At 40.4% G+C, this 14965-nt stretch overlaps 1 protein-coding gene and 1 long non-coding RNA gene across 8 annotated transcripts in view; one reads left to right on the top strand and one right to left on the bottom strand.

Annotated features, from left to right (window-relative positions):
• Window positions 1–14965, bottom strand: part of ACSL4 (acyl-CoA synthetase long chain family member 4) — a 79126-nt gene that overhangs the window by 33755 nt on the left and 30406 nt on the right. For 3 of the 6 annotated variants that reach the window (XM_079961680.1, XM_079961683.1, XM_079961684.1), the window contains exon 1: window positions 13005–13161. The exons of 2 other annotated variants lie outside the window; for them this stretch is intronic. The gene's annotated coding sequence lies outside the window, so the exon portion shown is untranslated. Of the gene's footprint in view, window positions 1–9776; window positions 9838–13004; window positions 13162–14965 lie in introns of those variants that run through there. One more of the 6 variants, XM_079961682.1, reaches the window with a different exon arrangement.
• LOC307207716 overlaps window positions 13301–14965 on the top strand; it is a 32090-nt gene continuing 30425 nt past the window's right edge. For both annotated transcript variants that reach the window (XR_013834789.1, XR_013834790.1), the window contains exon 1: window positions 13301–13450. This is a non-coding gene — a long non-coding RNA (uncharacterized lncRNA). The remainder of the gene's footprint in view (window positions 13451–14965) is intronic.

Below are 14965 nucleotides of genomic sequence, written 5' to 3'. Positions count from 1 at the left end.
TAGGTTATTAAAAAAGCAAATTTCCATCAGCTCAATTGGGACATTCTAGATTACCAATCCAATTACAACTCCTCCAAACACAAAATAAGGAACTTTCACTAATTTCAAGATAAAGTCAGCATTGGATTAGCACAAGCCTCTTGTGCTCTTTAGATAGCCGGTGCAAGCACACATTGTCTCCATATTTCATTTGTTGGCTTTTGAAACACAAGCCATGTAATCAAAAGGTTATTGTAAATTTGTAACAGTTGTAACATCAACATTAAACTACTGTACAAGGATTATGAGGGAACTGTTGCCCTCTTTGGCATAATTGCCAAATGGTCATGTTTACCATAACAAGATAAAGAAAAAAAGATTCTTACTATGAAGTAGTCCTAATCTGCATAGTTTGGTTCCCTCTCTAGCTATTAACCTAGCATGAGAAGAACCTCCAAATGTTGAGAACTGTAAACAAGAGGTAGGAGAATGTTCTAGCTTCAGAAAATTTGTTGAAAAGATGGAAATATTGTGAATTATTCTCTACCCTCCACCCAACACCATTAAAAAAAACAAAAACCTGTGCAACTATTCAACCATAATGGGCCACTGCACAAGTAGGCAGTTCCAACAAAACCAATAAGCAGATTTCAAGGGTTTTTCATCTTAAAACTAGAGTTTCTAAATTAGCTAATGTTACTGCCGTTATAAAGATGGTCATAACATTGAATAAGATGACAGTCTTCTACTTAAATTACATAAGTATATAAACCATGTTTCTGAAATAGTACAGGAGAGCAATCCTGAAGCCATTTGGACTCTTCCAGTGACCTCAAATATTCTCTGCAGTGAGGAAGGAAAAGGGAAAGCCTCTCCATTGTCCCTTTGTTCAAATCCAGTCTTAAGGGTGTATTTGTGTATGAATATGGATGTGGGTGGCGCTGTGGTCTAAACCACAGAGCCTTGGGCTTGTTGATCAGAAGGTCGGCGGTTCAAATCCCCACGACAGGGTGAGCTCCCATTGCTTGGTCCCAGCTCCTGCCAACCTAGCAGTTCGAAAGCACATCAAAGTGCAAGTAGATAAATAGGTATCACTCTGGCAGGAAGGTAAACGGCATTTCCGTGCACTGCTCTGGTTCACCAGAAGCTGCTTAGTCATGCTGGCCACATGACCCGGAAGCTGTCTGAGGACAAACGCTGGCTCCCTCGGCCAGTAAAGCGAGATGAGTGCTGCAACCCCAGAGTCATTCGCGACTGGACTTAACAGTCAGGGGTCCCTTTACCTTTACCTATGGTGAGCCTGTGACCTGGATTCAGTAACTAAGTATATAGCATCTCAAAAGGAATGGCCAGGCTGCCTAGGTGGAGAAATCAGTGATCACTGTCATGTATCCTGACAAACAGGATTTCTGTGGTAGACTGCCCTGTGATGTATTTCTGTTGGAGACCACCTCCTTCTGTGATGTATGTACAGTGGTACCTCGGGTTACATATGCTTCAGGTTACATACGCTTCAGGTTACAGACTCCGCTCACCCAGAAATATTACCTCGGGTTAAGAACTTTGCTTCAGGATGAGAACAGAAATCGTGCTCGGGCAGCACGGCGGCAGCGGGAGGCCCCATTAGCTAAAGTGGTGCTTCAGGATAAGAACAGTTTCAGGTTAAGAACGGATCTCTGGAACGAATTAAGTACTTAACCTGAGGTACCACTGTATGGTGTTTTGGGGGGTGGTCTTGAGCTACAGGGTGGGTAATTTCAAAAGTCTATATAAGGGCTTGCACACCATTGTTTGGGGTTCCTCTCCTCCCTCCCTGTGTGGAGTGAGTGGAGGACCCTGTTGCAACAGTTTAATAAAGATCGGGCTTATTAGCTGCTTTGCTTCTCAATATTCTCTGGTTGGCCTCTGTTATTTTCTCCTACCAAGAGGGAACCTACTTAAGGTCTCCATACAGGCTCTTGGATACTCCATAAGGGAAAAGGAGCAGTTGTTTTTTTCTTGTAACACTTACAAGATTGTTAAATACCAAATTTGCAGTCTTTATAAGCACCAATAACCTATTTCAAAGAGTTAATACACACATAAAGATAAAAGCAAAAATGCTTCTTTGGAGAAACATCATTAGGTTGTCAAAGAGCTGATCATAATCTGGTTTAGAATGTCTGCAACAGATCCCTTTTTGCCAACCTGTGTAAGACAACGGAATATATTAAGAGAAACTGAACTGCAGCTGTCCTGGGGGGCGGGGGGGCCGAACTGCACTACCCATTAAATGACACTGTTCCTCTAGCAAAGGGGAATCACATTACCCCAAGCCCATCTAAAACTGCTACAGAATACAATTATTTGTTGGCTACCCTACTCACTCATTTCATTTTCTAGTTTTACATGGAGTTTGTGTAAGGATGCCCAGAACCATCTCATAACAATTCCAAAGGCGCTATTGCCAGTTCCCCTCTTCAATAACACCACCTCCAATACTGAATCCTGTAACTTGTTCTTAGGCTTTATTACTTCTCATATACTATAGCAGTGATTCCCAACTTTTATGAACCCAAGGTCCTTTTTTAACCTCAATTATTTTGCAGACACCCATATGCTAATTGTTGTAATTTTAGGCTCTGCTAACTGATACATGGCAAATAACTATTATGAATATTGCAAGGCCTCTTATATACTCTTGCCCAAAGGAGATGGTGGAACCAAAGGTTGCTTGCTGTGACTTGTTTACACAGGATAAAATTGCTTGCATCCACTGGCATCTTGAATCTGCTATTAAATTCACAAAGAGTCAGGTAGCATCAGTGCTCCATAAATCACTACTACAGCTAATTTCAATGAAATTTAACAACTCACAAACCAGCTAAAAAAATATTGATCCACATCCTGTTCTTACTTAGCCAGATACTGGATCAAGTCATAAAATAGTCAAAGAGAAAGTATTACTTCTTAAATAGCAGTAGATTATAGGCTTTAATTTAGTCCATGTGCAAGCAATTGAAATGAAGTATGGACTAGTGATGTGAGATGAGAAAATTCTCGAGAATGAGAATATTCTTGAGAAATATTCTCTGCTAGAAAATTCTCCAGAGAATATTCTCCACAAACTGTAAATTCTAATGTAAGAACAAGTTTTACAACCCACATTTAAAAAATCTAGTAAATAATAAGTCAAGCTGTGATATTGCCAGTGTTAGTAATGAATAATGATTTTTTTGGATCCAGTTACATTACTGGGCATTGTGTCATTCACCACTGGCAGTTTTGAAATGTGAGCTACAGAAAACCTTTTTTTAGTTTTAAAAATGCTATACTTTTAATTTGATGAACATTTGAATTTGTATGTATTTCAACTATATGTAATAGCCATTTTTCTATTTTGGTGTGACCTTATTCTTAGTAATTCTATACCGTTGGCCATACAGTGTGATTTTTTTTTTACAGAAAGTAGCTTTAATGCTTTATACATTTAAAGTACCTAGGCCTATATGTGTAACAGCATATGAGGTGGCCTTGATTAAAACAGTTGACATTTCTATATTTTTTTTTAGTGCCAGTAACTGGTTTTTGCAGTACCATTCAATGGTACAAGGTGCCATTTACCAGAGAGTGACATACTGAAATATATTATCATATAATGATAATATATTTAATGTTAATAGCTTCTTTTTTATATGTATGCATATACAGTAGTACCTCTGGTTGCAAACAGGATCAGTTCCGGAGGCCCGTAACCTGAAAAGAACGCAACCCACGTCTGCGCACACACAGGTCGCCACTTCTGCGCATGACGTCATTTTGCGCGTCTGCGCATGCGTGAGCGGCGAAACCCAGAAGTAACCCTTTCTGGTACTTCTGGGTTGCCATAGGACACAACCTGAAAATGTGCAACCTGAAGCAAACGTAACATGAGGTATGACTGTAGTTTTGTTTATCAAGCTGTGTTTTAGTCACCAAAACAGTTATTAAGTACTAGAACTATTAGAAGCACAAGATAGCCTATTACAGAACATATTTATATCAAACCTTAACATGCCAATTGCATTTATTGACTTGTCCTTTAACATGTACATTTTCTGATGGAAGAATAAAATATGATTTAACTACTGAATTTCCTTATACCAAACCTTAACATGACAATTACTGGTGCCATCACCTTAGAATGGTTTAACTTTAACTATAAAACATGTTTTACTTTTTAATTTGATACTTGCAAGTCAAGTGACAAATAGGCTTGTGCTTATATATTTTCACTGTGGTTCTTTTACTAAATATACAGTTAGTGGCAGGCTTAGTGATTAACATGAGTCATTCACGTTGAATTTTCAATTTCAAGTTTGGCGCAAAAAATCAAAGAATGTGAATTCACTGCATTGCCCCACTGAATAAAAGCATCTGTACAGGTTTTGGCTGCCATCTGAACAAGATTACCCATGAATATTACATGTATATTAACTAATTATATAATTTTCAATGCATTAAAATTATATCATTTTCAATGCATTAAAATGAATATTCTCCTATTTTAAATGAAAATTTTCTAATATTCTCATTAATTGAGAATATTCGCTAAAAGACTATTCTCAAGAATTTAACATCACTAGTATAGAATCTATTTATGGGTACTCTATGCATGCATCTTCTGCACATGGAAGAGAATGCTATACTGGGGCATCTACTCTTCTACTCTGAAATTATAAAATCATTTACCAAAGGTACTAAAATAATAGAATTATAGAGGTGGAAGGGATTCTAAAACTCATAGTCCAACCCCCTGCAATGCAGAAATTTTAACAACACCATCATCCAATGTGAAACCATACTGGATCCTGCTTAGCTTTACAAATGTGCTAGCAATTTTATTGCTGCAGCAATTGTTGCTTTAAAAAAACCCACTGCAAGAAGAAATTAAGAAATTGTTCCACTGAGCAAGAAATCATAAAAGGAAAAAACTTTTTGTTCCAGACCAGTCTTTGCCTCAACTCTAAAAACGTGTGACAACCCCAAAAGGGCAACTGTATATGGACAAATCCAAACCCCTAGGAATGGTAGATTAAGAGCTCTAGAAAGCAAGACAGTAAACATCTATAAAACGTTACTTATCTGCTTTTCCATTTATTTAAATCCTTTCCCAAAGAAACTGCACATGAGAATATTAAGTGCACATCCGTCCTTGAACAATCATATAACTGAATATCTACCTGTTCTTTAAACATTCTTTAAGACTCTGCCCTGTCATGCTTATGGTCTAGAGATGTGAATGACTAGGATTCAAAAAAGGCAAGGGGAAAAACAATCTGGTCAGATAAGTATTGGTGTTTGCATATTTCACGTTAGCAGAATCAGCATGTCCGAGAAAAGGGGGAGGCTAGTCACTACAACCATTCTAGGAAGCATAATGCTTGTACAACTACAAAATACCATATTTTTCACTCTATAAGATGCACCAGACCACAAGACGCACCTAGTTTTTGGAGGAGGAAAACAAGAAAAAAAATATTCTGAATCTCAGAAGCCAGAACAGCAAGAGGGATCGCTGCGCACTGAAAGCAGCAATCCCTCTTGCTGTTCTGGCTTCTGTGATAGCTGCGCAGCCTGCATTCCTTACTTTTTAGGAGGGAAAAAGTGAGTCTTATAGAGCAAAAAATACGGTAGTTATGACTACTCAAAAGCAAATCACCTCCACCATTTAAAATACAAGGACATTATGAAGCTATTGTTAATCCAGTACCCTTGTAGGAAGTGACTCCTATGCTCAAATTTCCTTTCCATGAAAAGCCAGTCACACTAGAAACAAAATCCTACGTCAAAAATAAACAAATATAACATGAAAACTAAACAAATACTTCAGCCATTTAAGCTGCTCCCGCTTATGTGGGAGCAAACTCCACAAAACTCAGTGAGCCTTAATTCCGAGATGACACCATGATGTTGTTGTTGTTGTTGCTGCTGCTGCTGCTGCTTCATACCGCCCTATACTCGCAGGTCTCATGTATAAAATTTCAGTTTTAAACAGCTTTAATTTTGTTAAAAGGTTCTATTCTGCATGTTCTCCTCCAACAAGTGTTGTTTGCCTTCTGCACCCCGCCTCCCGGTAATAATATATAATCATATTACATAGGTAAAAGGTAAAGGTAAAGGATCCCTGGACAGTTAAGTCCAGTTGAATTTGACTATGGGGTGCAGTGCTCATCTCTGTTTTCAGGCCGAGGGAGCCAGCATTTGTACGCAGACAGCTTTCCGGGTCATGTGGCTAGCACGACTAAACCACTTCTGGTGCAACAGAACAGTGACGGAAGTCAGAGCACACACAAACGCCATTTACCTTCCCACCACAGCAGGACCTATTTATCTACTTGTGGTGGTATGCTTTCAAACTGCTAGGTTGGCAAGAGCTGTTACATTACATATTACATTACATTACATATTAACCTGCTCAAACCAAGAGCAAATGCTTCTATTTTCTTTGTCTATTCAGCCAAATATATATCATGATTCCAAATACATTTAATTAAGATTGCTATTCTTCAATAATAAGGAACACTATTTTAGTGTTTGATAGCTTACACTGTTTTGTAATTAATATTTTTGTCATTCAATAGTTTTTTCTTAGATTTGGGGGGTGATACAAATGAGAAGTCAATACAACAGTCCATTGATAACAATGAAAGCATCCCCATTAAGGTTTCAATCAACAATTAAGTATGGGAAAGTTGTATAGATTGCATAAGAGTACAAATAAACAGTATTATGTCTGATAGACAGTTTCCAAATAAAGATGACCACAAAGGCTGTTTTAACTGCCATTCTTCTACACTGGTACTTCGGGTTAAGTCCGTTCTTAACCTGAGACTGTTCTTATTTTAGCTAATGGGGCCTCCCGCTGCCGCCAGAGCACAATTTCTGTTCTCATCCTGAAGCAAAGTTCTTAACCCGAGGTACTATTTCTGGGTTAGCGGAGTCTGTAACCTGAAGCATATGTAACCCAAGGTACCACTGTATTACAAACCTTTTGGCCAGAGATGTTTGATCATATTTAGCAGCAATGGCCCTGTTTGTTTTATGAACACCCACCAAAAAGAAAAATACTGTGATCACAATATTCATTTTTCTAGTTACCCAAGCCACAAAACTGCATTTTTATATGAATGGCTGGAAAGGGAAAGCACAACTGGCTATGTCTGCAGCCTAAAACAATTAGGAATGTAGCACTGATGAATAAAAGTCAACTGACTATTTATATCCTGCCGTCATCCCTCTATGTTGGGACATAACAAAGCTTCATATCCTTATATTAACGTGCCTATTTTGTAAGATGACAAAAGAGTGATAGTGTGAAAGGTAAAAAATATATAATGTCCTGCTCTTCAGTACTGCATGAGACAATGCTATTAAACCCTGTGGTGTTCAAATAATTGTTTTATATCTACAAATTGGCTAATTGCTGCCATATCAGTGACTGCTTTCCCAATATATACTGTGTATACTAAATAGAAAGCTTACTGTACTTTTTACCCAACCAAGGAAAGCCACATGCATCAATTAGTTCATATGAGAACACAAAACATAGCTGATGTAGCCTTTTACCTCAAGCGGAAGATAACACTTTAGTGTCCACTCTTATCATAATAGACAAGATGCAATATGCAACCTTGGAAGCTGCTAAGCAGTGAATCACATTTTCTTGGTTTTCTTTCTCTCTTTCTGCTTCCCCCCTCCCTTGTTACATCAGCATCAGGCCACATCCTGAGCCCAGCCTCCTGTGCTGCGTCTACAAAGGGGGCGTGAGAGGGAGGAGATTATGCTACTGAAAACCAATGACCAAAGGAAACCATCTGGTCTGAAGCCAGAAAGATGCTACTGATTCAGGGAAAGAATCACAAAGAACTGCTTACTTCTCATTCAGCTCCTGGGAAGGAGATACTCTAGCTGGACAAAGGCCAGAATCAGCTCACAGGGTTGTTTGTAATCCAGAATATAACTCTTTAAGGTACATTACTGACAATAAATATAACATCTCTTTCTCAAAAGCAACAGAATATAAACATTTGGTAATGCTAGAACTAAAAAAAGTGGCAGACAGGAGGAAGTGAAATGACAATTAAAGCAGAGTGTAGCAACAGTGATGAACATATGCAGTGATAAGCCACATATACCTACACACACACCCGTACCTGAGGCCCTAATAAAGGCAACATTCCAAATGCTATGCAAGTCAAAGTGCATTTCCCACAATGGCTACACAACACATACTGACAATTAAGGGTTTGCTTTTGTTTCTTTGCAAGACCCACCTCTTGCAAACTGTTAGAATTACAAAAGTAAAACTGTTCCAAATGGAACAGAATAATATAAATTTAACAGTTTTATCTGTTTTTATAATTGCATGCTATGTAGCTGTAACCTGCCCTGGGACCTTATGCTGAAGAGTGGGTAAGAAATTCTATAAGTAAAATAAATATGAAATAAACATCTGCTGCTGAGTTTTGTTAAGCCTATTCTATAGATCTCTCTAATATTAACAAAAATATTCTTAAATAACATGGGCCCACATATATTCACCCTACCACTGCAGCACCCCATTACAGATAAGAAGGCTATCTGGAATACCCTGAAATAAGCTGCCTCAGATTACATCTTGAAATCTGAGCCACTAGCCCTGATCAGCATGCATATGCTTCTCCAACTTGCAGGATCCAATCCCTATTTGGCCACACTTCATCAACTTTACAGATGCTTTCCTCCCCACTCCTCTGCCAATTCTACACTTCTTTTCAGTGTTGTCCACATGAACTTCATCCCAGGTGACCACCTCATACTCAGCGTTCAAAATTAGCCCCTTTTCAGCTGGCTATTGGCCACTTGCTACCAAGTAAAGATGCCTGGGTGCCAAGATGGTGCCTGACATCTCCACCATCTGACTGGCTGATGCACAGTAGCGGTTTTTTTTGCTGCTGTGCTATGGCATGCGCCAGATTTTAGATGGAACTGATAATATACACAATTCGTTTTCAGCTTTGTAATCTTGTAAAAAAAAAAAAAGGCGCCTAAACATTCAGTTTGTGAGCCTGTAACCCAGGTTTAAGGCACCATTTGGCAAAAAATAATAATTATATCTGCTTCTAACACTGCTCATACTCCACTGTGATACTTTTTCAGAACCACACACCTATGTCGTCCCTTCCTATTCCTCTCCTTCTATTTTTTGTTCTCTTATACTGTCGTCTAAATCTTCATTTCTGCTTTTCTTTCTCTCCTACTCTTCTGCTTCTATATCTCCCACTTTCCTAACAGTGTTGTCCAACTTTGCTTTCCTCGAAAGTCCATAAATATAAAGTGATCATCATAGCATGATTACCAATTTCCAAGAAATGAAAGTTCTGCATAGTTTAGCTAGGGAAAACACATGGTATCAAATAATTTCTCAACTTAGGTTACCAAATAGCCTGGGATTCATTTCACTGACCAAGACAGCGATAAGAATTAGATTGTCCCATACAAGCTAAATTGCTTTTAAAACAGATTAAATCCTAATGTTGCAAATATATCCCATGTTAGTTATAATTCTTCAAATTCATAATAAAACATATATAAATTGGTGTTATTCATAAATATCTTACACACAAATTTACGAATGTCTACTTGTGGTTAAGCCCCTTTGTCTTCAATGGGTTGTACTCCCAAGCATTAAGTGTACCCAGGATTGCACTCTTGTCTGGAAGTAAATTCCATTGAACTCAATCAGTTTACAGATGAATAGATATATAGGAAATTATGTTGTGGTTAAGTCTCCTTACCTAAATGTAGCCTAATGTGACAAACAATATACAAAAGAGGCAATTAAAAAATAATATAGCAGCAATTTATCTCCCTTCTGAGAACTTAAGTGCTGAACACCGTTGATAAAAGTATTTGTGCTGCTGAAAGTGAAAAATCCTATGACAACCCCACAAACAACCTCACCCACATCCACACAACCCATCCTTTCTGATGCAACAGAAAGAAAGTGAGCTCACAGATGAGTCCATCAACTCAAGCACAATGTAGCTTTCTCTTCTAAGCAAGATCATTATCAGGATAAAGGGAAGATCATTTTAACTATTATCTGATTATCTTAAGATGGTCTCAAAGTATGTTATGACTATTAGATTATTATTTTGGGGAAGGGAAATAAATCGCACAGGAACCACCATTACCTAGCCCTTATAACTTCCTCTATCCAGGATGAAACATGATGTGTGTGCAGCATTTCTCAGTTTTCTTGTAGATAAAAGTCCTCTGTCGTGCATGATCTAGTTGAGATTCCTGCATTGCAGGAGGTTGGATTAGATGGGATCCCTGGGATCCCTTCAACTCTACAGTTCTATGATTCTATACATTTCCTTTTGCCCAAGCAAGGCCAACACATACTCTCACCAACTCCTGAATCCACAACGCACAAAATGTTTTGACTGGCAGGAAGATACAAAAATCTAGTGTTGATTTTCACAAGCAATAACCTTTGCCTTCCTCTGGGGTTTATGCCATCTCCCTATCTCCTGACAAAGTATCACACTAGTTACCCGCCAAATCTAACCTGTATACTAAAAAATACCGTCACTCAATCCAACCTGGGTGTGAGAGCCCTTATAAATGGGCTGTGATATGCAGCCCTTTGTCCTTTCCACGCCAGACTACTAGTCCCTCACGTCAGGGTCCATTATCAATAATCAAAACCACGGCAACAGACGACCTATGGTGTGTTACTCATGAGACCATAAGCCTACTTTCTGGATTCCAAATTATGTTTACACCAACCTCAAGAATTCTAGAAATCTCCTACATGCGTAACCACTGAGCGTATTCTACTGGGTGAAAGTGTGGGGGTAGATAAAAACAGACTTCTTTGTTCCCTGGGAGTCAGATAAGTTGGGTACTGACTGAGAAGTGCAGAGTGTGCTACCTCAGGATCCCTCTGAAAGCAATTGCTTCGTTTTCTCAAAATTCACCATGCCTGGGAGCTGAAAGAAATAATTGGCAGGTGCAATGGCAGCAATTACCTGATAGTTAAGACACCGCTGGCCTACTCTACAAAGCTGTTGTGCAAAGGAAGAGCAGAGCCAGGCTCTCCTAACCTCCCTGTTCTGTTATATGGCCACATGATCCAGAAAGCTGTCTGAAGAAAAATGGCAACTCCCTCGGCCTGAAAGCAGAGATGTGCGCCACACCCCATACTCAAATTTGACTGGACTTAACTGTCCAGGAGTCCTTTACCATTTTACCTTATGTTACATATATTGTCACATAAGCTTTCATCAACTATGGAAACTTATGCCACAATAGATCTGGTCATCTTCAAGTTACCTGAAGACCCTGTTGTTTTTGCTATAACAAACTACCATGGCAACCCCTCTAGAAGTTCTCCCTGAAGAAAAAATTTATCCTGTGCAAGAGAAAACAGAAGACCTATTCTGGGATACCTATTGCAGCCCAGGAATGCATCATCTAAATAAGAAAAGAAAGAGAACCCATTGTTTTTTCCTCATAAGCAATTATATGTAGATATAAGAGATTAATTTGTAGCAGAATCCATACATGCCTATTTAGAAATAAGGCCCTCTCAGTTCAATAGTGTAGACTCCTAGGTAATTGGGAGAAAATTTTAGCCTAAATCAGTCAAAACTCATACATATAAACAGCAAAGGCAGCAATTTTACACAGCCAGTTAACTTAGAATTGTACTGCATGGAAACCAAATACAGTGGTACCTCTGGTTACGAACTTAATTCGTTCCGGAGGTCTGTTCTTAACCTGAAACCGTTCTTAACCTGAGGTACCACTTTAGCTAATGGGGCCTTCCGCTGCCACCATGGTGCGATTTCTGTTCTCGTCCTGGGGCGAGGTACTGAACCCGAGGTACTACTTCCAGGTTAGCAGAGTCTGTAACCTGAACTCAATAAGCAGACATATAGAAGATTGCACTACTAGTTGAGTATTTGTATGAATTTTAACTGACCTGATTAATCTATGAAATGTGTATAAAATGTATGTGTTACACACACACACACGACTCAAGTGTGAGGGCCGCCATGTATACTGAATTTCTGTAATGTTTTATTGATGTTATTGTATTTTTTATTGATTTTAAAAAAAACCATTCAGAAAGTCAACAGGCAAACAAAAATGGCATTAATAACATATATTTGAAGTTTTGATGCCCAAGCAGAATATAAATCCTGTTGAATGGATTAACATTAAACATACAAACACAAATTTTAGGGCTCTCATTTGATTAAAGAAACCCTGGCTTAGGGAGGAAAGCAGTATGTCCTTTCCCTGCCAGAGAACCATATTTCTTCTCATGGACAACCATTTGGGAATATAGCGGTATGGCCAGAAGCAAAAGTGTGATGAGGAGGAATGCAATCCTTACTTTTCTAGGCTGCATCACAGCCATGCAAATTCACAAAGAGGTTTCCATACACACACCCCTACATCCTACCGGCAAGCGGCTTTGAGGATGTACACCTGTCTAGGCAAAAGTAGCGCCACCTGAGTAGGGGTTCCTACCCCTGCCGATTAATCGGACGGCCTTGAGCTGATTGATCTACCGCTACATCCCACACTGAGGGGAGGGCAGGGGGTCAGTGAGGCTGAGGGGGAAATGGGTGGCTCAGAGAAAAGGGAAGCTGGGCAACGCAGGTGGCGTGTTAATAAAGGCGAGGTCAGAGGAAAGCGACCCGAAAGCCAGCTTTGAAAGAAAAGGTGAAGTGAGATCCCCGCTTCCTGCTTCTACCCGACCGGGGAAAGAGCTTTCATCCCCTTTGGCGACGGCTGGAGGGAAGGAAGCAAACTGTCTTTCGTAAGGGCCACGCAGCATCACTCACCTCATGCGGCGAAAGGCAGAGGCGACTTCTTTCCGGCACATATATATGTACCCTATATACAGGGTGGGCAGGTGAATAATCTCTCCCAAATAAAAATGGGCGGGAAGCGATCTCCTCCCCCCCCCCTTAAGAAGCGGGGCGCCGCCAGGCGAATCTCACCGTGATGTGGGGCGGGGAACGAGCGAGAACTCTCTCCTGTCCCCGGCTGCCGTAACCGAATCTCTCCTCTCCCGCAACTGAAGCCGGTCCGCTGCCCGCCTCACGCTGTTTAAAATGGCTGAGGGGGGAAAGAAAGCGAAGCAAGACCACGGGAGAGGAGGCAGGGGCCGAGCCGGCTGAGGTAACAGGGGGGAGGAGAATTGAGGGGGAGGAGTGGGTGTGTGCCCTGGCGCGTAGACCAATCCGAAGCCTCGCTCAGCTGATTGATGCGAAGGGCAGCCTCACAGAAAGGAGGAAGGGAGGGCGCGAGCGAAAGAGAGAGAGAGTGGGTGGGAGGTTTGGTGGTGGTGACAACGGAGCCGGCCGTGACGGTGTTGTCGTCTTCGTCGACGGCGTCGGCTGCTCAGGCGGCTGGAGGGTGAGGTGATGGGCTGGAGGCGGGCGAGGTAGGAAGAGAGCCTCGCCCAGAGAGGTGGCGATGTTCTCTTCAGAGGTGGCGGTGGGCGAGCGCGAGGTCTGACAGGAATTCAAGCTATTCTCTCGATCTGGGTTGTTGGTTTTGGTTTTTTGACCGCCAACGTATAACAGATCAGACATATATATGTCTCTCATAGGTTTATTTATTAAATTTCTATACAGCCCTTCATCCAAAATATCTTATTAAATTTCTATACAGCCCTTCATTCAAAATATCTTTGTGTGTGTGTGTGTGTGTATGAACATTTGTGCCCCATTCTAAAGTAGTCAGAAAGGCTGCCAGAGCAGCATACATAGTCAGTTAAAACAAAGCAGTCCCTACCCTCAGAGTAACAACAACAATAAAGAAAAAGTACACCGCACACAAGGAAAAAGGGACAGGGAGGGAAGAGGAAAATTAAAACAAGTTTGTGAGCTTGCTCGCTAGAAGGATACATGCCTTGGTTATCTCCCGCTTTGACTGCTGCAATGAGCTTCTACATGGGGCTACCTTTGAAGGGGACTTGAATACTACAATTACTCCATAATGCAGCTGCTAGACTGGTGTCTAGGTGTGGCCACCAGGACCATATAACACCAATCCTAAAAGACCTATGTTGGCTCCCAGTACATTTCCATGAACTATTCAAAGTGTTGGTGCTGACAATTGAAGCCCTAAATGCCCTTGGCCTTGTATATCTGAAGGAGTGATTCCACCCGTCATTCAGCCTGGACATTGAGATCCAACTCCAAGGCCTTTCTGGCGGTTTGCTCATTGGGAGAAGTGAAGTTACTTGGAACCAAGTCAAGGGCCTTCTTGATAGTGGGGCCTACTCTGTGGAATGCCCTCCCATCATATATCAAGTAGATAAATAACTGACTTTTAGCAGACATCTGAAGGCAGAATGTGTAAAGGAAAGTTTTTAATGTTTAACGGTTTATGGTTTTTTATATATTTTGCTGGGAGCCGCCCAGAGTGGCTGGAGCAAAATTGTAATTGTTCATTAACAGCAACAATGATAATTTTGGTACACAAAAAATCATCATAAAAGGACAAATCAAACAGTGGCTTCCCCCAGTTAAATTAATTTAAGGACACAATGAAATAGTCAAGAAAATTACTTCATGACCCCCAGTTAAGTTAAGAGCACAAGAAAATTAAGTGAAATCTAACTGGATAATCATGTGAGTTAAATCCATTAGCAGTACTATGAACAATGTAACAGTACAATAAAATTGTAGGGTGTATGGGGTGTTAGGGGAGGAGTAGTAGCTCTGGTGGGGAATACATCATGCTCTATCTGGGATAAATTGCCCTCCTTTGATCCCTACCCTGCACTCAACTCTCACCTGTGGCTCCTAGAAGCTGCCAGCATGCGACTGCGGTCACACCCCAGTGTGGTTGCCATATTTTGAAGAGTAAAAAAGATGATGCTATGACGGCCATTCAAAGGAAATAAATGCAATTTGTCTCAAATTTTACCCCTGAAAAAGAGTGTGTCCTG

Source organism: Podarcis cretensis, assembly GCF_951804945.1.
Source record: "Podarcis cretensis genome assembly, chromosome: Z".
NCBI lineage: Eukaryota > Metazoa > Chordata > Lepidosauria > Squamata > Lacertidae > Podarcis > Podarcis cretensis.
This window is presented reverse-complemented; position numbering and strand designations above follow the sequence as displayed.